The 27648-nt window shown below is 44.6% G+C and overlaps 1 protein-coding gene across 2 annotated transcripts in view; it reads right to left on the reverse strand.

Moving 5' to 3' along the window:
• LOC129697863 (CRACD-like protein) overlaps nt 1-27097 on the reverse strand; it is a 178529-nt gene extending 151432 nt beyond the window's left edge. The window contains exon 1 of one of the 2 annotated variants that reach the window (XM_055636553.1): nt 26970-27097. The gene's annotated coding sequence lies outside the window, so the exon portion shown is untranslated. The remainder of the gene's footprint in view (nt 1-26969) is intronic. The other variant, XM_055636555.1, reaches the window with a different exon arrangement.
• Between the last annotated feature and the right edge of the window lie 551 nt (nt 27098-27648).

The raw sequence follows: 27648 nt of genomic DNA on the forward strand, positions 1-27648 counted from the left end.
CTGGGAAAAAGAACAAACTCCGTACAGACATCACCCGTAGTCAGGATTGAACCGGGGTCTCTGTAAAGCAGCAACTCTACAGCTGCGCCACTGTGCCGCCACAATTTCCTATTTCTTTTGTTTGTGGGTTGAAGGTTGGGCAGTAAATGGGGCACCCCCTTCCTTGGAAAATGATGAATAAAGCTGAAACCTTCTTGGAATTCATTGCAGCCAATTTCACAATCATAAAAGTTAAGGCAATTGATTGCGGGCTGTCATGTTTGGAGGTCACCTGCTTCGGCTGCGAAAGCGTCAACTCTAATCTCATTTTCTATTCACACGGCGGACTTCGAACTCATGAAGCTGTTCATTGTTCCGAGTCAAGATTTAACTTGCACAATTGAATCGTCCGAAATGATCAGACTGAACAAACCTTTTGTGACAGTCTTATCGCTCAGTGGTTCAGCAGCAAACAGTTTGTGTGCCGTTGAGCCACATCACATTTTGTTGTTGTAACCAGCGCTGGGCATTTTCCCTTGGCTCAGCATTCTCACCATTGGAATCTGACCCAAAAATCACCAACAACTTACTACTTGTGGCAACTTAGTCGTTTGTATCAAATTAGAACCTTGTTCAACACAAACCTTGTTCAACACTAGGGAAGATTCAAACAAGAGGACATGACTTCAGAATTAAGGGACAGAAGTTTAGGGGTAATATGAGGGGGAACTTCTTTACTCAGAGTGTGGTGGCGGTGTGGAATGAGCTTACAGTGGAAGTGGTGGAGGCAGGTTTGTTGGTATCATTTAAAAATAAATTGGATAGGCATATGGATGAGAAGGGAATGGAGGGTTATGGTATGAGTGCAGGCAGGTGGGACTAAGGGGAAAAAAAATTTGTTCGGCACGGACTTGTAGGGCCGAGATGGCCTGTTTCCGTGCTGTAATTGTTATATGGTTATATGGTTATAAGGCATTCATTTTGAAATTCATCGCTCTATAAAATAAATTAACATTAGATCTTGTCATTAGAACAAAGTTTTTTTTTGGGAGGGCGCAGTGGAGGAGCTGCTGCCTCACGGCACCAGAGACCCGGGTTTGATCCTGACCTTGGGTGCTGTCTGTGTGTGGATTATACATGCTCGCTCTGTGACTGTGTGGGTTTCCTCCGGGTGCTCTGGTTTCCTCCCACATCCCACAGGCATGCGGGTTTGTAGATTGATTAGCCTCTGTAAATTGCCCGTGTATGTAGAAAGTGGATGGAAAGTGGGGTAACATAGAAACTGTGTGAAGGAGTGATCGATGGCCTGTGTGGATTGGGTGGGCCGAAGGACCCAAATCCGGTAGGCGGCGCGGCTCTGGCCAGCAGCGGCCTCTGCAGCCTGTCCGCGTTTTTATTATTTTTGTCTGTGTTTTTATGTAGTGTTTGTTATTTTATGTTGGGTACTTTTTGAATCTCTCCCTGCACTGAGACCCGACCTTTTCTCGTCGGGTCTCAGTCGTCGTTGAGGCCGCAACGAGGAGCGGCCTCCAACGGGAAGAGACCGGGGACTCAGGTGTCGACTCACCGTTGCCGTCGCGGAGCTGGCCGGGTCCGGAGCGGTGGAGGAGCGCTGCTGCTGCTGATGCTGTTGCTGCTGCTGCTGCTGCTGCTGCCGGAGAGTCGGAGGCTCGCTACAGGTCTGTGGACGACGGCGCCGAGCCCACGGCTCCCTGGGGGGAGACCGCTTTTCGGGGCTTCTGCGGCGGCGACTTCTCCCGCCCGAGTTGCGGGGTCGAAGAGCTCCTGGAGCGGGGCCTGACACCACTGCCCCGCGCGGCTGGAATGGCCGCGGACTCTGCGAGCGCACACCGGGGGCTCCAACACCAAGACCCGGTGTGTGACCTCGCACCACCCGGCGTGGCTTTAATGGCCCCGGGAAAATCGCCATCGCCAGCGGGGGGATTTGGCTTTGACTCTGACATCGGGGGGGGGGGGAGAGTGCAGTGGAGAGATAAGTTTATTTGGCCTTCCATCACAGTTATGTGATGGATGTTTATGTTAAATGTAATTATGTTGTGTCTGGGGTCTATTTGTGTGTAATGTATGGCTGCAGAAACGGCATTTCGTTTGGACCTCCAGGGGTCCAAATGACAAATAAATTGACTCTTGACTCTTGACCCGTTTCCATGCTGCATCTCTAAACTAAACCTTATCTCAATCATGTGTAGGAGGGAACCGCAGATGCTGGTTTAAACCGAAAATAGACACAAAATGCTGGAGTAACTCAGAGGGTCAGGCAGCATCTCTGGAGAGAAGAAACGGGTGGCGTTTTGGGTCGAGACCCTTCTGATGTCTTTATCTTTATGACATCTTTATCTCTATCATGTATCTCTGAAAACTAAAAAAAGGCATAGAGAGAAAAAGCAATAACCCGGTTTACTGAACCTATAAAAGGAGGAAATGTCACAATGCTAATTTCACAATGGTCAAACATTGCCCTCACAAAGTCGAAGGCCTCACGTGTTAATGAGCATGATCTGTCTGTAAATGTAATGAACCTGTCTAAAGTGCTAATGGTGGGGAATTATGCGCTTTTCCTATTGTCACCGTGACATGTTTCTGCTGCCCACATAGGTCAGCTATTGCAACTGTCATCATCTTGTTTGCAGGTACAGACCAGCTGGATTTAATGTCTTCAATGCCGGAGGGATCGCAGTCAATATTTCTCCAGTAATGGGCCACACTGGCATGAAAGAGCCAGCAGTACTGATAGTTATGCCACTATAAACACACAGTGTCCATTCCCAGATGCAGGTGCTTGCAATTCACTGAAGGGCCAGCAATGGCTCTGCAGGCTGGGGTATATCATGAGGGAGTAGGGGTGCCTCTGGACCCATAGATTAGAGAGTATCATGTACAAAATAATGAGGAATAGATCGGGTCTATTGCCCAGAGTCTCTTGCCCAAAGTAAGGGAATCAAGAACCCCAGGTTTAAGATGAGGGGAGAAAGATTTAAAAGGAACCCGAGGGGTAACTTTTTCACACAAGGAGTTGTGTTTATATGGAACGAGCTGCTGGGGGGAGGTAGTCGAGGCAGATATTATTTAAGAAAATATTTAAGAAACAAACGGGAGGAGAATTAGATTGTGTCTTCATAATTGAGGCAACCTGTTAGAAACATAGAAAATAGGTGCAGGAGTAGGCCATTCGGCCCTTCGAGCCTGCACCGCCATTCAATGTTCTAGCAAACTCACGGGTTAGACATGAATTGCATCATTTCAATGTCTTGCAAATGATTGCACAGATCAACTTAATGAAAGAATAAATATTGAATCAGTGCCACACAAATACAAAAGCTATTGTCGATCTCCATGCAAAATCCAAAATCTAGAGGAATGGGAAACAGGAAGAACATTTCTGCAACAATTAAGTTTCAGGTGCATTCACAAAATTTCATCCAGCATATACCAATTTAAACAAAAGGCAAAATGATTTCCTAAAATTACTCCGCAGGGTGCAAACACGCTATTTTGAACACTGTTGTTTGGTCAAAATAGTGTACAAATACACCAGGGGATAATTGTAACAAAGTTCATGCCTTTTGGACTGGCAACATATTAAACTGGAAAACTAGTCACAGTGCGTAATGTCTATGAAGCCTCGATGCTCAGAATGAACCTGGCTGGGAACTGTATTACACCAATAAATTGTAACTAAGCAACTGTACGCTTGTCCATTCTACGGCCTTTTGTCAGAGTGTAGAACCACACAATGTTCTTGAATGACAGCCAAATACTTAGAAACCTAATTAAACAGTGTAGTAGCATGCTCCACTGCTTTGAACCGCGGAGGATTCTTAACGGTTGGATTTTAGTTCTTCTTACTTGAGAACCAAAGGCAGGAAAGAGCTTGAAAGTCATTGCAGAGAAAGGGAGCAAAATAAAAACAAACTGCTAGAGGAATTCATTGATTCAATGCTATTTTATTGATTCAAATGGTACTTTATTATCATGTCTGCTTTAGTACAACAACATTGTTTTTATGTATACAGTTCTGTGGCAATCCTACCCTCAGCAGGTTGAATGGTGTCCAAGGAGGAAGGGAGGGGTAGAATTAGCAACATTTGACATTCAGACCTTGCATCGGGAGTGAGAATGGAGAGGGACGATAGCCTGTCTAAAGAATAGATTTTAGATTTGTAGATTGGGCCCATATTCTGAAGTGTAAAGGAATGCGAGGTGACCTCATTGAAAAGTACAAGGAGTACTGGCCTTGATAGAGAAGATGCAGAGATAACATTTTGTTCGTCTGGGTAGTCTATAATCAGGGGTCATAGCCGCAAAATAAAGTGTCGGCCATTCGTGTCATGCTTGGTGGCTGAGCCAAACCAGACCATGATGGAGAAGGTGAGGACAGACTCTACGATGGCCGTATAGATCTAAATATCTTTCCTGAATTTAGTTTATTTCTTTTTAGTTTTAATAATAATAATAATAACTTTATTTATAAAGCGCTTTTAGACAACATCAGTTACCACAAAGTGCTGTACATGGGAAATCAACAAAAAGTTATTACAAACTACTAAAACCATTAAGACGACAGGACTATAAAAACAGTAAAAAATTAAAAGACATTAAAAGCACTAAAACAGGAACAATGTCTCAGCCAGTGTCGAAAGCCAGTGAATAAAAGTGAGTTTTTAGGGAGGATTTAAAGATGGACAGTGAAGGGGCCTGTCTGATCTGTAGCGGCAAGGTGTTCCAGAGTGCCGGGGCAGCAACAGAAAAGGCTCTATCCCCTCTGAGCTTCCGCTTAGACCTTGGTACCTCAAGGAGCAGCTGATCCGCTGACCTGAGGCACCGGGTAGGAGCATATAGGTGGAGCAGCTCAGAGAGGTAAGGCGGGGCGAGGCCATTCAATGATTTAAAAACAAATAAAAGAATTTTAAAATGAACTCGAAAGTGCACTAAACGAAATAAACTAAATTCAGGAAAGATATTTAGTATTATAATGGGAATCAAGGGATATGTGGTTGATGTAGGAAGTGAAACTGAAATAAAGGATAGCAGTGAGCTCATAGCATGGGGGTGCAGATATGAATAGCCAAGTATTTTTCTCCTGATTCTATTTCCTATGTTCTCACGTGTATGTATGGATGAAAATTATTTGGGAAGACTCTCTCTGAAAGGCGCTATGCCAGTGCAATTCCATACTTTGGGCTACATACTTTGGGTGGCAAAGTGGCACAGTAGTATAGTAGCAGTAGAGTTACTGCCTTACAGGGACAGAGACCTGGGTTTAATCCTGACAATGAGTGATGTCTGTACGGAATTTGTATGTTCTCCTTGTGACCGCTTGGGTGTTCCAGTTTACTCCCACACTCTAAAGAGTCCAGATTTGTAGGTTAATTTTGATTTGGTAAAAACATTTAATTTGTCCCTCGTGTGTAGTTATAGTATTAGTGCACAGGGTGATCGCTGGTCGGCACGGTCTTGGTGGGCCGAAGGGCCTGTTTCCGCACTGTATCTCCAAAGACTACTGACGTGAAGAGCAAGTTTGATATATTAAACACACAAGAGAATATGTTTCGTGAATGTTTTCTGTGGAGATGACCAAATCTATAAAGATGTGGTGATATTAGTGAAGTATGGTGTCATGTTTGTTTCTGTAAGCATTTGTGGCAAAATTCTATCCAGTCAAATGTTCCCATCAAACTTCCCAAGGTGCTATACCAATGGTATTTACTTTAGTTTGGAAAACGAGCATCAGTCAACAAGTCCACACTGACATTTGATCACCCGTTCACACTAGTACTATGTTATTCCACTTTCTCATCCACTCCCTGCACATTAGGGACAAATTACAGAGGACCAATTAACCCACAAACATCTTTGGGATGTAGGAGGGAACCGGACTACCCAGGAGAAACCCACAGGGAGAACGTGCAAACTCCACACAGACAGCACCAGAGGTCAGGATTGTACCCGGGTCTCTGGTGCTGTGAGGCAGCAGCTCTACCAGCTGAGCCACTGTGCCCCCACTACTTCTTTCATTGAATAAAACTATAACATTCCCTTGAAACTTTTTGAATCTATTGCACATGATCAACGACAGGCAACAGAATAGTAGATTTGAAGTGCATTTTATTTTCTCCAGTCTGTGGGAACAAGATTCCATATCAATAGTTACAGCCCCTTCTTTTTGGACCAGTGAACTTAGAACAAATGCTCACTGTTAACTAAAGGAACTCTGCTTGCAACACCTTGTACCCAAGAGGATTCTGCACAGTTTATGGCTTGGAAAATGTGAAGTGCAAATGTAATGGTTGTAGATAATGATGAATAAAGAATGTTACTTCTCTCATCTTTTTCCACCATCACACAGCTAATCTAAGCTCTCCTGGTGAAGGAACAGAATACATTTTTCATCTGTGCTGCACCAGGAGAGCTCAGATTAGCTGTTTCTATGAAGCATCATAAAATTATAAAAGGACTTGACAAGCTGGATGCAGGAAAAAATGTTCCCAATGTTGGGCGAGTCCAGAACCAGGGGCCACAGTCTTAGAATAAAGGGGAGGCCATTTAAAACTGAGGTGCGAAAAAACGTTTTCACCCAGAGAGTTGTGAATTTGTGGAATTCCCTGCCACAGAGGGCAGTGGAGGCCAAATCACTGGATGGGTTTAAGAGAGAGTTAGATAGAGCTCCAGGGGCTAGTGGAGTCAAGGGATATGGGGAGAAGGCAGGCACGGGTTATTGATTGGGGACAATCAGCCATGATCATAATGAATGGCGGTGCTGGCTCGAAGGGCCAAATGGCCTCCTCCTGCACCTATTTTCTATGTTTCTATGACATTCTGAAGAAAGGAAAGCTACAGCCTTCTTTGCCAGGTGACAGAGGGAGAAGGCTGGGAGTAATACTGACCTTAGATAAAAGTGCACCTCGTCAGTTCATCCACAAGTTGAACTAAAATTCACACAGATGTCAATGGAAAAGGAAATTATTTAATACCTACCCAGTCAGGTGGCTGTAAATCCAAATGTACCTCACCGAGTTGCAGATTAAAAATAAGGATTACAATATTTTAGGAGTTGAAAAATTACTGAAATTGGATCAAAGGTCAAAAATATGTTCTAATCTCTTGACGTCCCTGCAGCAGGTATTACCTCACCCGTTTGTACTGAGCAGAAGAGAGTCTGGGGGACTGTGCCCGACTTAGCTCTGAGTAATATAAATACACATCCTCTCAGCTGATTTGCTATCAGAGGTATTTGATTTATGCTACATAAACTTACCAAGAATACAAGGAACAATACATTCTCCACTGGGCATGCATTACACAGGACTGCACCGTCTTTGCTGAAGAAGGGAACGATGACCAAAAGTTTATTTGCAAGAGGAAATAAAATTCAGCAGTGATCATTGGAGTTGGGAAAAGGGGATCTGGGGGTCCTTGTACATCAGTCTATGAAAGTAAGCATGCAGCTACAGCAGGCAGTGAAGAAAGCGAATGGCATGTTGGCCTTCATAACAAGAGGAGTTGAGTATAGGAGCAAAGAGGTCCTTCTGCAGTTGTACAGAGCCCTAGTGAGACCACACCTGGAGTATTGTGTGCAGTTTTGGTCCCCTAATTTGAGGAAGGACATTCTTGCTATTGAGGGAGTGCAGCGTAGGTTTACAAGGTTAATTCCCGGGATGGCGGGACAGTCATATGCTGAGAGAATGGAGCAGCTGGGCTTGTACACTCTGGAGTTTAGAAAGAGGAGAGGGGATCTCATTGAAACATATAAGATTATTAAGGGCTTGGACACTCTAGAGGCAGGAAATATGTTCCCGATGTTGGGTGAGTCCAGTATCAGGGGCCACAGTTTAAGAATAAGGAGTAAGCCATTTAGAACGGAGGCGAGGAAACACTTTCTCTCACAGAGAGTGGTGAGTCTGTGGAATTCTCTGCCTCCGAGGGTGGTGGAGGCAGGTTCTCTGGATGCTTTCAAGAGAGAGCTAGGTAGAGCTCTTAAAAATAGTGGAGTCAGGGTATATGGGGATAAGGCAGGAACGGGGTACTGATTGGGGATGATCAGCCATGATCATTGAATGGCGGTGCTGGCTCGAAGGGCCAAATGGCCTACTCCTGCACCTATTGTCTATTGGAAGAAGACCAAACAAACTAAATTGTTTAATTTGGAGATACAGCACGGAAACAGAACCTCCGGCCCGCCGGGAATGTGCCGTCCAGTGATAGTCCCGTACACTAGCAGTATCCTACACACTAGGGACCATTTACAATCTTTACCGAAGCTAATTAACCTCTGTACAGTTTGGAGTGTGGGTGGAAACCAAAGCACCCAGGGAAAACCCACACAGGTCACGGGGAGAACATACAGGTACAATCCTTGAAATTTATAGAACTATAATAGCACACTTTCCGTAAATATTACAGCACAGTGGCCATGTGGTCACAGGGAGAACTTACAAACGCCGTATAGATAACACCCGCAAGTCAGGATCGAACCCAGGTCTCTGTCGCTGTAAGGCAACAACTCTACTGCTGCGCCACTGTGCTGCCTTATCTAGAAATTACATTACGCTAGGGTTGGACCAATTTTGAACTGGCATTTACGGGGCTTAGGCAAGGAAATAAATCCATCTCCCCCGACTGCCTCCATACTCCACATATCAACGCCACTGTGATCGCAGCTTTCTCGCACACAATGAAGATATAACATCACCAGTCATCTCTATCCAAGACAATTCACAATCCCCACATCTTTAGCAATGAGTGTTTGCTGATGGCACGACACCAGACATTGACGGAGCTGAGCAGTTGTTTCTTTTGTAGAATCCTTGGATTTTACCTGATCTGCTACTTGCTAATACATTCTTGGACATTGTTATCAAGGCAAGCATTCATAGCTCATCCAGTTCCCTTTGTCTACTAGATTTCTACTGTTGCAAGCTATGAATGAAAAAGGGATATTTCATTCCCTTGATCAATGTAAGATTGTGTGTGCATTGTTCACCACTTCTGAACTACAGTCCTGTTATGTTCACTGAAAACAAATGTTCCAGCTCTACTGCATTATGTATTCACAACTATTAAACAGCGGCAGTTATTCTCGTTGATAATCTTTGTGCAACTTGATAAATTATGATCAAATTTCAAATCACATAACTCAAGAGACCGCAGATGCTGGCAGTAGTCCAAGGAAGAACCTCAACCCAAGACGTTGTCACGCCATTTTTCTCCACAGATGCTGACTGACTTGCTGGGTTTCTTCAGCAATTTGATTTTTGTTTCAAATTACTTGGTGGGAGTAGCCAAGATAAGACAATGGTGGAATCTTGGGGCATCACCACTGTCTCGGTTATATTTTTGTGACAAGAACAAGTTCCAAATGTGTCACATGAAACACTACACACACACACACACACACACCCACATAAGATAAATGTGTCTCGTTCCTACGTGACTGGTTAGTTCTGTGCATTAATATTATTTGCACAGCTGGGATAGTTCTCAGTTATTCGCTCAAATGATTGCTCAAAACTAGTCACCACATTCTTTGTCTAATTCATTTCCTGCACTTTAGACACAAGAGATTGCAGATACTGGAATGTGGCGCAAAATTACAATGCCGGAAGAACTCGCAGGTCAAGCAGTATCTGTGGAGGCAAAGGAATGGTCGATGTTTTGGATTGACATCTTGTGTCCTGATGGACTGAGAGTGTAGAGGGAAGCTAGCCAGTGTGTAGAAGTGAGAGGAAGGGGTGAGATAGAGGCACAAAGTGCAGGAGTAACTCAGCCAGTCTGGCAGCATCACTGGAGAAAAAGGATGCGTGACCTTTTTGGGTCAGGACGCTTCTTCAGATAGAGGCAGGTGGCGGTGCTACCTTAGCAGCTGCGGCTCGCCTGCAGTCCATGTTTTTTCTTTTTTTTTGTTCTTTTGTCCTGTTTTAGTTAATTTTGGTTTATTAGGTTGTGTATGTGTGTGGGGGGGAAACATGTTTTTGGTCTCTTCCTTCGGGGGGAGGCGACTTTTCTTGTCGTATCCCCCGTCTCCATCGAGGCCTAATGGCGGAGCTGGCGGCCTCGGGGCTGTGGCAGTGTTCCGGCGGCAGTGACGACCCGACCCTGGAGCTGTGGCAGCGTTCCGGCGGCGGCCTGACTTCGGAGGCTAGGCCGCGGGCCCAGTGGACGACATCGTCGGGAGCTCGCAGGTCACAGGTTGGTGACCTGTTTTTCTGGAGCTCCCGCAACAACAGCTTTGTCCACTGGACTGGAGGGTGGCAGCTTCGGCAGCTTCAGCAGCTTCGACCACCCCGGGCCGCAAGTTTGAACCGGCCCATTCGCGGCACTTGGATTCAGCTGCGGGACTGACATTACTTACCATCGCGGGGTCACAACATCCGAAGCCTGGATCGCCTCAGCGCAGAGGGAGATCAAAGGAGGGAAGAGACAGAGACTTTAAGACTTTTGCCTCCATCACAGTGAGGAGGTGCCTGGTGAACTCACTGTGATGGATGTTAAATTTGTGTTTATTGTGTGTTTTTGTCATTTTTATTATATGTATGACTGCAAGGCACGAAATTTCGTTCAGACTTAAAGGTCTGAATGACAATAAAGGATACTTTGACTTTACTTTACTTTATAGGTGGAATCAAGTGAAAGGGAAATTTGGGGTAAATGGGGCCAGGTGGGACAGGGTAGGGATAGTGTTGAGACAGACACTGCAGGTGATAGATGAAACATAATAAAATGATAGGCAGATAGACCAATCTGGGTGACGGAAGAGGGTAGCTTAGAGATAGAGGCTGGTAGGTGATAGATGGAACCAGATAAGGGAGAGATGATGGGCAGATGGAAGTTTATGAAGCGGATAGACGTAGAGAACTGCAGATGGAGGTTTATGAAAAAAGAAGTACTGAAGTAACCCAGCGGGTCAGGTAGCATCTCTGGAGGACATTTTAGGTTGGGATCATGCTTCAGACGTGAGTGAGAGGGGATAGGATTGGTGGCAGAGTGGCGCAGCGGTAGAGTTGCAGCCTTACAGCACCAGAGACCCAAGTTCAATCCTGACTACGGTCTCTACGGAGTTTGCACATTCTCCCTGTGACCGCCTGGGTAATCGCCGGCTGCTCCGGTTTCCTCCCGCAAGCTCCACAAACGTACAGGTTTGGAGGTTAATTGGCTTTGGTAAAATTGTAAATTGTCCCTAGTGTGTAGGATAGTGCTAGTGTACGTGTTGATCGCTGGTCGGCATGGACTCGACGGGCCGAAGAGCCAGTTTGCTCCCTGTATCTCTAAAGTCTAAAAGGTGAACCAAAAGAGGAGGAAAGCCAGGTGGACAGGGATGTGGGTGAGGGGCAGAGGGACGCAGGTGTGGGAGGGTGTAGAGTCTAGGTAATGATGGGGTGGGCGGGGTGTGTGGGGATGGATGAGGGGAACAAAGGGAGATAGACTGGTTGGAAGTGGGAAAAGAACACAAGCCATATGGGCTATTGGAATTGGAAAAAAATCAATGTTCATATCCTGCACCTTTGCATACCTTCATATCCTTTGGCCTATATTTCAGAAAGCATAATGCAAGGATTATCACGTCGCCTTATCTTCAACTATTAGCTCCTCTGCCATGGCTTAGTTAAGACATATATCTTTATTTAACTGCTCCCGTGTACTTAGTCCCATGAAAGCAGACTATTATCTAAATGGTGGCCGATTGGGAAAGGGGGAGATGCAGCGAGACCTGGGTGTCATGGTACACCAGTCATTGAAGGTAGGCATGCAGGTGCAGCAGGCAGTGAAGAAAGCGAATGGTATGTTAGCTTTCATTGCAAAAGGATTTGAGTATAGGAGCAGGGAGGTTCTACTGCAGTTGTACATGGTCTTGGTGAGACCACACCTGGAGTATTGCGTACAGTTTTGGTCTCCAAATCTGAGGAAGGACATTATTGCCATAGAGGGAGTGCAGAGACGGTTCACCAGACTGATTTCTGGGATGTCAGGACTGTCTTATGAAGAAAGACTGGATAGACTTGGTTTATACTCTCTAGAATTTAGAAGATTGAGAGGGGATCTTATAAAAACTTACAAAATTCTTAAGGGGTTGGACAGGCTAGATGCAGGAAGATTGTTCCCGATGTTAGGGAAGTCCAGGACAAGGGGTCACAGCTTAAGGATAAGGGGGAAATCCTTTAAAACCGAGATGAGAAGAACTTTTTTCACACAGAGTGGTGAATCTCTGGAACTCTCTGCCACAGAGAGTAGTTGAGGCCAGTTCATTGGCTATATTTAAGAGGGAGTTAGATGTGGCCCTTGTGGCTAAGGGGATCAGAGGGTATGGAGAGAAGGCAGGTATGGGATACTGAGTTGGATGATCAGCCATGATCATATTGAATGGCGGTGCAGGCTCGAAGGGCCGAATAGCCTACTCCTGCACCTAATTTCTATGTTTCTATGTTGATATTGATAGCTCTTAACCTTTCCTCTAGGCAGGGAGCAGCCTCATGACTACTTTAGTTTTCCTCTCACAATGATCATGCTTGTGTCGTAGCAAACTGAATCATACATATTCTCCTGGCCAGTCATACTGTTGTGTATGTTGTGATTCGCCCCGATTTAATTTCAACACTTTGTGCAATACATTTTTTCTGTTTTATTTATTGTATCTCTCAATGCCTAGCAATACCTTTATTATGATGTCAACATATTTCCGGCACCTCCTTAAATAATGTCATCGTTACTGGGTGTGAGTGTTACAATGCATACCATACATGTTTTCCGCAGCCTCCACACGTATTTTGTGGAGCTTATGCAGTTAAGCATTGTGCATTCTTCTTCATCTCCTCTCTACTCGGCCAGTTTAAGATGCTTAAGAATCCTAAACAATTTATTTTAAAAATTCACCTACCTCAAGCCCACCAACTGCGCACACACACAGCCAGGCTAATTCTTCTGATGCAAAATGCTGGAGTAGCTCAGCGGAACAGGCAGCATCTCTGGAAAGGAGGAATGGGTGCCGTTTCGGATCGAGACCCTCTTCAGACTGATTCCTTCTCTCCAGAGATGCTGCCTGTCCCGCTGAGTTACTGCAGCATCGTGTGTCTACCTTCAGTTTGAACCAGCATCTGCAGTTCCTTCCTACACATCATTCTCCTGATGAATCCTTCCTACTTTCTACTTAACATAGAAACATAGAAATTAGGTGCAGGAGTAGGCCATTCGGCCCTTCGAGCCTGCACCGCCATTCAATATGATCATGGCTGATCATCCAACTCAGTATCCCGTACCTGCCTTCTCTCCAACCCCCTGATCCCTTAGCCACAAGGGCCACATCTAACTCCCTCTTAAATATAGCCAATGAACTGGCCTCAACTACCCCTCTGTGGCAGAGAGTTCCAGAGATTCACCACTCTCTGTGTGGAAAAAGTTCTTCTCATCTCGGTTTTAAAGGATTTCCCCCTTATCCTTAAGCTGTGACCCCTTGACCTGGACTTCCCCAACATCGGGAACAATCTTCCTGCATCTAGCCTGCCCAACCCCTTAAGAATTTTGTACTTGTCAGCTGTTTTTTTGTTAATTCTCAAGGGGTTTATGACTGAGTTCCATGTAGCTTTCAGTTTGACCGGCCGCCTTTGGAAACGTAGACTGACAATTTGTAAGCCCTTCTATGGAGCATTAGTGATGTCACCTACGCAATGACGCTGCTCATTAAAAAGCTCTCTCTTCTAACACATTGCTATTTGGTTTATATTATTTACACAGAAAGGAAGATTAATGAGGTTGTATTGTGGGTCCCCCTTCGAACATTTCAACATCTTTTCTGAATGTAGTTGGCCTAATTTTCTGACTCCAATCCACCATAACTCCCTCTATTTGCATGAGTCATTTATAATTACAAATAATACTCATGGTTCTCCTCCCAGTTTTTCTACGCAGCAACTTGCACTTGACGAAAATTAGAAACTTCCTCTAAAAATAGTACATTTTAACGTGGTGAAATGTCCCGAGTTGCCTCAGACCAAAATTAGCAGAGAATTTAAAAACATCAAAGTGCCGGAGGAGCTCAGTGGGTTAAGCAGCATCTGTGGAGGGAATGGACAAACCATATCTCAGGTCATCTGTCCGTTCCCTCCACATGAATGGACAGATTTGTGTGCAAGGAATGGATGTGAATTTTTGTCCATTGAATGAAAAATGAATGCATAATTTATGACCCATTGAGTTCGTCCAGTTGGGGTGGGAGGATTGAAACCTTCACGTGGTCCGCCCTGTTTCGGCGAATGCAATCAACTTTAGGCTGTGCACGCCATACGCAAGAAGAAGAAGCAGTTCCTCCAGTATTTTGTTTTTTGCTCGAGATTCCAGCAGCTGCTGACTTTTGTGTCTTCATCAGCATAGACTATTTGACCTGGGTCAACGCCCTAACAGAGGTGTTGATGGACTGCTCGAGACCCAGCCCTGCTTCCAGCCAAGATGTTCTGGCACACTTTCTCAATTAATGAATGCACAATTTACAAGCTTTCACAACGATGTCATTGACTCTAGGAAAACATGTCCTAATTAATGAAGCCGTTTTCACAATATTGAACAATCCTTAATGTTACAAAACAGAGATAGAGATATATTGCGATATAATTACGGTTAAAAGAATCATCAATAATAACAAATACCAGCCTTCCAGAGAAAGAGCAATGGGCAAGGTGTTTTGAATTCTGAAGTGGTTTTCTCATGGTGAATCCAAGCAAGGACATTCTCCATCTAATGTCATCCCCATAAGACTCCTTCTTAGGAGGATAATTCTATTTCTACTATATCCTATATTGAAATTTTACGGTTCATTGGTCACCTTCAGCGATGTTATTTGTGTAGCAATTAAACTTGCTGTACTGCAGCTCTGTCAACAAGATCATTATCAATTTATAGACACAAAATGCTGGAGTAACAGCGGGACAGGCAGCATCTCTGGAGAGAAGGAATGGGTGACGTTTCAGGTTGAGACCCTTCTTCAGACTCCATTTGTATGATAACGTCACTTTGTTGGCAAAGATGCCTTGAAACCCCACGCCATCTCCAATGCAGAGACTGTGGCGACAGAACAGAAGTTGGTTACTCTCCAAAGGTGTTTTATGGGGAGATTTTGGAAGAGGATGCCATTGCTCAAGGCAGCTTGCCCCTTGCTCTTCCTCTTGAAGGCAACGCTGAGGGTGAATGCAAGTCTCTCTTATCCACCAGAAAATAGAGCCAAGATGGATGTTAAAAATGGATGTTAAAAGGCCAGTCTTCCAGTGGTGCGATGACCTAACAAAACATCTGGATGGTGGTATTGCAGTTCCAAGAGTATAGTGCATCTTTTCTCTTCCTCTCGAACAAATGAAACCATGGAAGGAATATGTATAGGAAGGCTCTGCAAATGCTGGTTTACACTAAAGATGGATACAAAATGCTGGAGTAACTCAGCGGGTCAGGCAGCATCAGTCTGAAGAAGGGTTCCAACCTGAAACGCCACCCATTGCTTTTCTCCAGAGATGCTGCCTGGCCCGTGGAGTTACTCCAGCATTCTGTGCTTATCTTCCGTGTGTGGAATAACCCGGATAACAGAACTTGGCTCATGGTTGATAATGCCCCCAGATACCGAGTTAACATTGAGGATATGGCTGACAATGGCTAGGGAGCATTTAAGCCCCATAGCGCAACTGCATTCCTACAGCAAATGGACCAGAGCATCTTGCTTGCTTTTCAGGCTTACGGCTTGCACCATGTAATGAGACATGCTATCAAGTTGAGTGACAATGACAAACCCAATATTCAAGATATGTGGAAGATGTACAATATCAAGTCAGACTAAAACATAAAATGCTGGAATAACTCAATGGGTCAGGCAGCATCGGTGGAGGGGAATGGATAGTTGACGTTTCAGGACAGGAACCTTCTTCAGACTCAAGAAGGGACCAGACCTCAAACGTCACCCAAATCTGACTGAGATCGTTGAGCTCCAGATCACAGCCAGTGACGTCACTTTGGAACTAGTAGGTAACACCTTATGATTTAGGATTTTCACAATGCAGCATTTTCCCAGAAAGCACCTATTCGCAAATCAAGAAGCATTGTTGAATAAGCATTGATAGCTAACAAAGTTGAAAGTGTGGGAGGAAACCAAAGTTCTTGGAGAAAACCCATGTTGGTCACGGGGAGAACGTAGAAACATAGAAAAATAGGTGCAGGAGGAGGCCATTCGGTCATTCGAGCCAGCGCCACCATTCAATATGATCATGGCTGATCATCTAAAATCAGTACCCCGTTCCTGCATTTTCCCCATATCACTCGATTCCATTAGCCCTAAGAGCTAAATCTAACTCTCTCTGGAAATAATCTAGTGAATTGGCCTCCACAGCCTTCTGTGGCAAAGAATTCCACAGATTCACAACTCTCTGGGTGAAGAAGTTTTTCCTCATCTCAGTCCTAAATTGCCTACCCCTTATTCTTAAACTGTGACCCCTGGTTCTGGACACCCCCAACGTCAGGAACATTTTTCATGCATTTAGCTTGTCCAATTCTTTAAGAATTCTATATGTTTCTATAAGTTCTCTTCTCATCCTTCTAAATTCTAGTGAATACAAGCCGAGTCAGCTAATTCTTTCATTATATGTCAATCCCGCCATCCCGGGAATTAAACTGGTGAACCTATGCTGAACTCCCTCAATAGCAATGATGTCCTTCCTCAAATTATGAGACCAAAATTGCACACAATATTCCTGGTGCAGTCTCACCAGGGCCCAACTGCCAACTGCCAGGGCCAACTGCAGTAAGACTTCCTTTCTCCGAAACTCAAAACCTCTCACAATGAAGGTCAACATGCCATTAGCTTTCTTTACTGCCTGCTGTACCTGCATGCTTACTTTCAGTGATTGATGTACAAACACACCCAGGTCTTGTTGTATCTCCCCTTTTCCAAACCTGACACCATGCAGATAATAATCTGCCTTTTCTTGTCACCAAAGTGGATAACCTAATTTTATGCACATTATCCTGCATCTGCCGTGCATCTGCCCACTCACCCAACCTATCCAAGTCACCCTGCAGCCTCATAGCATCCTCATCGCAGCTCACACTGCCACCCAGCTTTGTGTCATCTGCAACTTGGAGATGCCACATTTAATCCCCTCATCTAAATCGTTAATATATCTTGTACATAACTGGGGCTCCAGCACTGAGCCTTGCGACATCTCACTAGTCACTCACTGCCTGCCACTCTGAAAAGGTCCTGTTAATTCCTACTCTTTGCTTTCTGTCTGCCAACCAGTTGTCTATCCACTTCAATACCCTACCTCCAATACCTTATGCTCTAATTTTGAACACTAATCTCTTGTGTGGGACCTTGTCAAAGGCTGTTTGAAAGTCCAGATACACCACGTCCACTGGCTCTCCCTTATCCATTCTACTTGTTACATCCGGGAGAATTCGCCATTGCAGGAGCCCCGAAGATTAGTCAAGCATGATTTCCCCTTCGTAATTCCATGCTGACTGTGACCGAACCTGTCACTGCTTTCCAAATGCGCTGCTCCAGCATCTTTAACAATCAACTCGAGCATCTTCCCCACTACTGATTTAAGGCCAACTGGTCTATAATTGACTGTTTTCTCACCAGAGTCCCCGGCTCTTTCTGTTAAGGCCGCGGTGTTACATCAACTACACCTGAGACCCGACAGAAACTGATCCAGAGTGCAGGGAGAGACAAAAGTTGGAAAATGATCACCCCAATGCATCCACGATATCTACCATATAACCACATATAACAATTACAGCACGGAAACAAAAACTCGGCCCTAAAAATCCAAAACGCGGACAGGCTGCAGAGGCCCCTGCTGGCCAGAGCCGCCGCCTACTCACCCAACCTATCCAAGTCACCCTGCAGCCTCATAGCATCCTCATCGCAGCTCATACTGCCACCCAGCTTTGTGTCATCACCACTTGGAGATGCCAGCTCATCCCCACATCTAAACGTTAATATATATTGTAAAGAAGTGGGGTCCCAGCATATTACCCCTAACATCTCTGTCACTTACTGCCTGAAGTCTGAAAAGGTCCTGTTAATTTGAATCTTTGCTTTCTGTCTGCCAAACCAAAGCTGTCCACATCAATACCCTGTCCTATACCTTATGCTCTCATTTTAAAGACCTCTTGTGTGTCGGACCTTGTCAACCTTCTTTTTGAAAGAGCCAAAGACCTAACTTATTCCACTGGCTCTGTAACTTAGTTATCCATTCTACTTGGCAACATCCTCAAAAATCTCCAGAAGATTACTCAAGCATTTGTTGACATCCTTCGTAAATTTGGCTGACTTTGACCGATCCTCCAGATTGCTTTCCAAATGCGCTTGCTCCCAGCATCTTTAAATTACCAATCAACTCGAGCATCTTCCCCACTACTGATTTAAGGCCAACTGGTCTATAATTGACTGTTTTCTCACTCCCTCTTTTCTTTAAAGGCGGTGTTACATTGGCTACCCTCCAGTCCACAGGAACTGATCCAGAGTCAAGAGAACATTGGAAAATGATCACCAATGCATCCATTACCATCTAGGGCCACCTCCTTGAGTACTCTGGGATACAGAACATCAGGCCCTGGGGATTTATCTGCCTTCAGTCCCAACAGTTTACCTATCACCATTTCCTGACTAATGTGGGAGTTCCTCCCTCCCACTAGATCCTCGGTCCCCTAGTATTTCTGGGAGATTGTTTGTGTCCTTAGTGAAGACGGAACGAAAGTACTCGTTTATCTGTTTGGCCATTTTCTTGTTTCCCATTATAAATTCACCTGGCTCTGATTGTAAGGGACCCACATTTGTCTTCACTAATCTTTTCCCTTTTACATATCTGAAGAGTCAGTTTTTATATTCCCCACAAGCTTTCTTTCATGCTTTCCCCCTCCCCCCTATTTATTAACCCCTTTGTCCCCCCTGTTGAGTTCTAAATTTCTCCCAGTCCTCTGGTTTGCTGCTCCCTCTGGCCAATTTATATGCCTTTTCCATGGTTGAGCCGCCTTCTTCGTTTTATTTTTTCGCCAGACAGGATAGAACAATTTTTGGAGTTCATCCAGGCGGTCTTTAAATCTTTGCCATTGCATCTCCACCGCCAACCCTTTAAGTATAATTTGCCAATCTATCCTCGCCAATTCCCGTCTCGTACCTTCAAATTCTCCTTTCTTTAAGTTCAGGACCCTAGTCTCTGAATTCCGTGTCACTTTCCTCCTAGTGCTGAACTCCACCATATTATGGTCACTGTTGCCCAAGGGGCTTTACACAACAAGATCGCTAACTAATCGGTCCTCATTACACAATATCCAGTCCAGGATGGCCTGCCCTCTTGTCGGTTCATCTACGTTTTGGTTTCAAAAACCACCCAGTATACATTCCAGGAAATCCTCCTTCTCAGCGTTGCTACCAATTTGGTTTGGCCCAATCCATATGTAAATTAAAGTCACCCATGATAACGGCTGTACCTTTGCTACACGCATCCCTAATTTCCTGCTTGATGCTATCCCCAACCTCCCTACTGCTGTTTGGTGGTCTGTGTACAACTCCAACTAGCGTTTTCTGCCCTTGGCTATTTCGCAGTTCCTCATACCGATTCTACAGCGTCCAAGCTAATGTCTCTCCTTGCTATTGCATTAATCCCATCATTAACCAGCAATGCCAACCCCCCCCCCCCCCCCTCATCTTCCTTCCTGAACATCGAATACTCTTGCATGTTTAGCTTCCAGCCTTGGTCACCCTGGAGCCATGTCTCCGTAACTCCAACTATATCATATTCCTTCACTACTAACTGCACAAATTTCAAATGCTCCTCACATTAAGGCACAAAGCTTTCAGGTGTGTTTTTCTTATCCCCTTCTACCTTTTGCTTCTGTCCTTCTTTTACTCCATACAGACAAGCGCCCGTAGTCTGGATTGAACCCGGGTCTCTGGCGCTGTTAAGGGCCTGTCCTACGAGCATGCGTTCTGCATGCGACAAGCGCGACCTAACCGGAAGCGGGGGCCGCGCGGAGGTCGAAGTTAGAGCGAAGTCCGCGGGAAGTTCGCACGTGACGTACGGTGTCAAGACGCTGCGTATGGCGTCGAGACGCTGCTCACACCCGTCGAGGCGGTGCATATGGCGTCGAGGCGGCTGCGGGCCGGTGGGCCGTTGCCGCGCAGAATTTTTGAACGCCGTCAGTTTTTCGGAGTACCGCGCGATGTCGGGACCAGCTCCGCACAACTCCATACGGCTCCGGCGATCGAAGTGGGACCGGCCCCGCGAGGCCATACGGCTCAAGCGACCACGTTAGGTCGTGCTTGCCACATGGAGTCGCATGCTCGTGGGACAGGCCCTTAAGGCAGTAGCTCTACCACTGCGTCACCGTGCCGCCCACAACAGCTATTAACTGCTTAAACATATCCTAAATCCAGGAAGTCTCAAGTTAAAAGCACTGTAGGAGTACCTCACCATGGAAAGATGGTTATTTTTTAAATTAATGTAAAAAAAAACGTTTTTATTAGAAGCAGTGTACAAAAGTATAAACCGCGGCATATGACATAATACATTTATTGTACATCTACCATTTTAATTTTAACAAATATGAAATAGAAAAAGAGAGAAAGCAAGAATGAAAGAAAGTGAGAGAGTGAATGTGTAAAAATAGAACCCCTAAACTACCAAATGAGTGTAGTCACAGAGTAAGTAAAAAATAAAAAAAATAAAAAGACAAAAACGAAAAATAATTAAAAAAAAACAAAACGTGTTGATATACCCGCTTCATTTCTCACCACACCCAGCACCCAGTCCATAAATCAGTTTAATTCCAAAGTTGGGTTGCACCATACTGTCCTTGTAATGAATCAATGAAAGGAGACCATATCTTTGAAAATTGCTCTGACTTTCCTGCTAAGACAAGTCTCATCTCTTCAAGATGTAACCATGGAAAGATTATTATGGAAGATTATTATGGTAAGGAAAATATGTTTTTAATGGTGTGGTTAAATATGTGGGAGGAAGTGTGCGCTCCCCTTGTACACATACCCAAATAGCTGAGATTCGCAGGTGGTTGGGACTGATGACCTCAGATGTCTATTGATAGTAATCACCTCATATTCATCTTCCTGCCATGGCAATGGTAATACTTTATTTTGAGTATGACAGTTTACAGTGTTTGAACCCCATATACCACCAATGTAAACCAGTAAACACTGCAGTAGGTGTCACGGCTATACTAATATCCCAATGGAAATGCATTCATTCCATAACATCATTATCACGGAACCACCTTCTTTAGAGACCGGGTTTGCCTCGGTAGGTTTTTTCCTTTGGTCTGCTAGTTTCCACTGGGCAATTTAAACAGTAGGTTAAAAGAAAAGATTTATGTCTGTAATAAACAAAACTGCTTTAACACTTATTGAATGGAACCAGCCAAAGCTACGCATAGTTCACTCATGCCTACATTTTATCTTCCATTTTCTTGGCAATTTTACAAATTATTGCAAACATTAGCCTCCATTACAATGAAAAAAAAAAAAAGTATTTCAGTCCTGACTTGTGGTGCTGGGTTTGTGGAGTTTACTTGCTTTCCTGTGGCTTTCATCCAATAGCTCCTGTTTCCTCCCACATCCCAACAACTTGCAAGGACGTAAATTAATTGGTCATGAATTAACGGCTGATGGGAATGTGGGGAGATTAAAATGTAATTAGGGTAAATGGGTACATGATGGGCAACACAGATTCAGTAAAGGGGAAGGGCCTGTTTTTCACGCTACACAAGTCTGTGAAATTACATTCCAAACATGGACTTCTTTCATTACCCTGAACTCAACATAAAAAGAGGGAGTTATTGGACATGCCCGTGACAAAAGTACATTTTTCAATGCTTACCATTTAGCTATGGAGCCGCAGATGCCGGTTTACAAAAGAGACACAAAGTGCTGGAGTAACTCAGCAGGTCAGGCAGCATCTTTGGAGAACGTGGACAGGCGACGTTTTGGGTTGTCACCTATCCATGTCCTCCAGAACATTGGCCGACCCGCTGAATTACTCCAGCACTCCAGGTGTGTTTACCAATTACCAATTAATTATGGTCTTTTGAGCTCAATGATTAATCTCATTTGTCCAGTTTAAATTAGAAATAAAATAACATGATTGGATAAGGAAGATCAATTGGAGGACTGGTGTTAACTGGTGCGGAATGGGGAGGGTTTAGATATAGTTTTCATCTCTGGGGCCTGGTTACATATACTGCTTTCAATTAGGTGCTTTCAAATTAGAGATAAATTGATTTTTGAGGCAACATTAGGTCAATGTGGCAACACTAACATTACACAATGAATTAAAATGGGAAATGGAGTAAGACATTACTCTCCTACCCGTACACTTGTACTAGTCTTTAAAGTAATCAGGGAAGGAAATTGATTGATCCCACGCTGACCATCGATCTCCTGTCCACGCTAGTTCTGTCTTATCCTGCTTTCGCATCCACTCCCTACATATTAAGGGCAATTTACAGAGGCCAGTTAATCTACCAACCCGCATGTCTTTGATATGTAGCACCCAGAAAAAAACCCAATTGGTCACAGGGAGAACTCCACACAGACAGCACCCAAGGTCAGGATCAAACTTGGGTCTCTGGCAATGCAGGACAGCAGCTCGACCTGCTGCACCACTGAGCTGCTCAATCTGGCCTATTTGTGACTCCAGACCCAACAAACTGGTTGACTCTTATTTCTGCAAGGGAATGGTCTGTGAAGCATGTAGTTCAAGAAGAAATTACGAATACCCCTGAAATGCCTATCATGCAACTAACATCCACTACATACAAACAAATACGCTGGGATAATAGATGGCCGTGATAGATTGATATGGGTAATTACAGGAAGCTAAACATTGCAAATCCACGAGAAAAACACAAACTGCTGGAGTAACTCAGCGGTACAGGCAGCATCTGTGGGGAGCATGGACAAGTGACGTTTTGGGTCGGAGCCCTTCCTGAAATGGATAGGAAAGGTTTATAATCAAACTTAGTCGAAATGGACAAGTTGGGCCGAAGGGCCTGTTTCCGTGCTATATGACCCTATGACTACGACCCACGGAGTGGGGTCAAGGAAAGAGCGTTCACGTCGCGGCCCTGTTTCCACCAATCTCTCCGCCACCACGCACAAGAAGCGACATGACAGGCACTGTTGTATGCAGATGCCGAGACGTGTGATCAGCTCTGGCTGAACAACTTCTAATCTTGTGTGTGGTCTCGATAGGAAGTAGAACCCACTGAGTTACTCCAGCACTTTGTGTTTTGCTCTAGATTTCAACGTCAGCAGCTTTGAGTCTTCATTTGTGAGTTGCAAGTGCACTTGACTAGAAAGCGCTTGTAATTGATGTAGATTGACCCAGAGTTGCCTCAGAAGCTCCATCTTCTCCTTAATTAGTTTAGAGATACAGCGTGGACACAAGTCCTTCAGCCCACCGGGTCCGCACCGCCAAGTAATCCCAACACAATCCTACAAACGCTATCCTGTAAACACTCGGGACAATTTACATTTATACAAAGCCAATCAACGTACAAACCTGTACGTCTTTGGAATGTGGGAGGAAACGGAAGATCTCGGAGAAAACCCACAAGGTCACAGGGAGAACGTGTACCAAGGCCGTACAGGCAGCACCCGTGGTCGGGATCGAACCTGGGTCTCTGGCGCTGAAAGTGCTGTAAGGCAGCAACTCTACCGCTGCGCCACCGTGCAGCCCCCCACATCACAAAAAAACTAAAATATCATCAAAGTCAATTGGCTCAAACGTTACAGTATGTAATGCCCTTGTTCCACTTAGGAAACCTAAAATCCATCTGTTAACTAACCTCAAAAGTAAGATTGAAAGTCCCACCATATTGCAAAGTTCCAGTAGGAAACTCACAACTTTATGCCCCTGTCCCACTTACGAAATCTGAACGGAAACCTCTGGACGATTTGCGCCCCACCCAAGGTTTCCGTGCGGTTCCTGGAGGTTGCAGGTGGTTGCCGGGGGTTGCAGGTAGTGGAAGCAGGTAGGGAGACTAACAAAAAACCTCCGGGAACCGCACGGAAACCTTGGGTGGGGCGCAAAGTCTCCAGAGGTTTCCGTTCAGGTTTCCTAAGTGGGACAGGGGCATAAGTTGTCCCCACATAACTTCACCTTCTTTGGAAAGCATTTATAGACTGAATAGATAAAGCAGTCTGGAAACTGCTGACATACATGGAAGGCTATCACTGGGGAGTTGGCACGTGCAAAGCACAACAAACCACCTTAGATTCCCAGGATGTGCCCTACTGCTCTCTTCTATAAACAACAACAGGAAAACACAAACTGTTGGCTGCCCTGATTGCCAGCTCTATGTTTAGTGACAGTGAGCCTCAGGTTTACTAAACTTTGAATATTGCCATTATTCCACTCTAGTTAAATATTTACAGTTCAGTTATCTGGTAATAAAGCTCACAGGTCGAGAACACACAGGTACAGTATGCAGAGTAGCTGATTATAAGTTTACTCCCGCTGGGTTTTTTGTTGACTCGAATAAGTTCATTCTTGATGAATTTCATCAATAAATACTAAGCTTATAAATTTGTTTCGAAAGCCTCAAAAGAAAAAAAAAAATCAAATAATAACCATTTTTTGTATTAGGGTCGCAAGAGTTGGAAGTACATTTAAAAGTAGCTTTTTTTTTCCTGGTTAGAGCGAAATGTAACCACATTTCTGTATTATGATTTCATGTGAAATAGGATAATTCAGCCCACACTTATTCCAGCTCTTAAAACAATCCCTCCAATCTTAAGTATAAACAGGATCTGCAGAAGGTACACAAAAATGCTGGAGAAACTCAGCGGGTGCAGCAGCATCTACGGACCGAAGGAAATAGGTGACGTTTCGGGCCGAAACCCTTCTTCAGACTGCAGATACTGGTTTACAAAAAGAGACACTAAGTGCTAGAGTAATTCAGCAGGTCAGCAGGAGTATGAAGGAATGTCCTGACCCTGTAATATCACCCATCCCGGTTCTCCAAAGATGCTGGCTGACCCACTGAGTTACTCCAGCATTTTGTATCTTTTTTTCCCTCCAATTCTATTCTCCCACTTATTTCCCTGCAACCTATTCCATTTCACATATCCATCAATTTATAACCTTATTCTTCTTCTTCTAACACTTGCACAAAGAGTAATTCACTTTGGTGGCTTGACAAGATGCCAATTAAACCACTACCCAGCATGGTTTTGAGATGCGGGAGGAAACTGGCTGATCCAGTGGATACCTCACAAAGCCACAGGGAGAACGTGCAAACTCCACAAAAATGGACATTAGAATGGAACCTGGGTCACTGGTACCCTGGGCATTAATGCCTTGAAAATGTACAGTGCACACTCAATCTGACTCTAGTATCAGAGTATAAGAATCTGAGGAAAGATTAGAAAAAGCTAAGTAGAAACAGCACTCCAAATGCTGGTTTACAAAAGAAGACACAAGGTGCTGGGGTAACTCAGCATGTCAGGCAGCATCTCTGCAGAACATAGAAATGTGATGTTTTGGGTCACGACCCTTCTTCTGAAGAAAAGGTCCCGACCTGAAACACGGTCTATCCATGTTCTCCAGCGACACTGCCTGACCCGCTGAGTTACTCCAGCACTTTGCGGTTTTCTCTCATCAAAAAAGTTAGTTGTTTAATCTTGAAATAACACAAAGTGCTGGAGAAATTCAGCAGGTCAAGCAGCATCTGTGGTGGGAGTGGAAAGGTGAAATTTTGGGTCACCATCCTAAGATTATATATTCTGTACGTAGAAGGTACAGGAGCCTGAAGACTGCAACAACCAGGTTCAGGAATAGCTACTTCCCCACAGCCATCAGGCTATTAAACCTGGCTCGGACAAAACTCTGATTATTAATAACCCATTATCTGTTATTTGCACTTCATCAGTTTACTTATTCATGTGTGTGTATACATTTATATTATGGTATATGGACACACTTACCTGTTTTGTAGCAAATGCCTACTATGTTCCGTGTGCTGAAGCAAAGCAGGAATTTCATTGTCCTATCAGGGACACATGACAATAAACTCACTTGAACTTGAATTTTTGGACTAGTGTAAATGGGTGCTTGACGGTAAGTGTAGAATTGGTGGAACGAAGGACTTGTTGACATTGCTCTACGAGTGTATACATTGTTTTAACTTTTTACCCCAAACAGGTTCTTAGTCATTTTGATTTTTTTTTTTAAAGACATTCGCAAACATTCAACGTCAAAGGCGCGTCAACATCAGTGAGCCTGGAGACGAGAGTTTCACCAGCTACCAGAGCCGCTCGCTCAGTACAGTACAGTCACCCACCTGCTCTGGCTGGGACCCTGCCCACAGTGCTGGGCCTTGACAAGGTGTGGGTCAGTCTCCCCGCACCTTGGACCATGCATTGCCCAGTTTCAGATACTACATTTAGAAACCGGCCTTCTTTCAAACGAGGTATTTTGCAATACAGTACTAGTGTACAACACTTTCATTAAGTATAATGCAACTTGGAACCACAAAGCAACCGACACCCTTTGATAAAATGTACATGGGCTTTGCACAATAAAAACAAAAGTGAGCATCGGGTGATTGAAACTCTTTGGTCCACCAGTCACGGAGACCCAGTGTGCAGAGGCAACAGCCTATGAATTACAATGAATCCAGCGATTCTGATACCGCACGGATAATTCATCCCTACTGGATGGTCATAAGAACAACATGAAATGTAGCGAGCAAAAAACAAACAGTAATATGAAGTTAAAACACCCCACCACCAACCTGAAACACCAGGGGTCGAAAAAATAACTATTTTTTATCTCTTTAATGCTTGTTTGCCAAATACAAACCGATCGTGACATACTGTGTGTGTTGTTGCATCCATATTATTCAGCTATCACCGCGGAACGAGCAAGACAGACTTACAACATTTACGTTTAACTTCCGAACAGATAGTAGTTTGGCGCACTGACCTGCACGGTTACTTCTCCTTGTAGACCTTTCCTTGTCCGGGGGTGTCCATGAGCCTCGGGCTGCCGGCGGCTCTCCGTTTCTTCGCTGCACTTGTCACAGTTGCGGGCGGAGCCAGCGCTCGGGGCTGGGGCTGTTCCCAGGTAAACCAATGTCAGCGGCAGCTCGTCCACATGGGTCGCCAGGTATGCCGGCTAGGATCGCAATGGCAAAGTCCTGCCACTAGTCTGTTGTAGAGACGCCTGGTGCTTATTTTAGATCGCCCAGTTGTTGAACTAGATAATTCAATTAAGAGGTTCTCGCGTTTAGTTTGACCTCAAACGATCTAAAAGAAGAGACACAAGAAACTGCAGATGCTGGAATCTTAAGCAAAAAAAAAATAAAGGGGCGTTGGGACTCAATGGGTTAGGCAGCAAAATTAAACAAATCTCTGGAGGGAAATGGATGGAAGGCAAAGTTGACTGCCCATCTTAAAAGAGATGCCAATAATATTTTGTATATTATAGTATAGCACAAGAACAGGCCCTTAGGCTCACAATGTGCTGAACATTATGCCAAGAACTCTCATCTCCCTACACATAATCCATATCCCTCCATATCCATATGCCTATCCAAAGGTCGTTTAAATACCACTATAGTATCTGCCTCAGCCACCGCCACAGTGTGTTCCAGCCACTCACC

Source organism: Leucoraja erinacea, chromosome 6 (genome assembly GCF_028641065.1).
Source record: "Leucoraja erinacea ecotype New England chromosome 6, Leri_hhj_1, whole genome shotgun sequence".
Lineage (NCBI taxonomy): Eukaryota > Metazoa > Chordata > Chondrichthyes > Rajiformes > Rajidae > Leucoraja > Leucoraja erinaceus.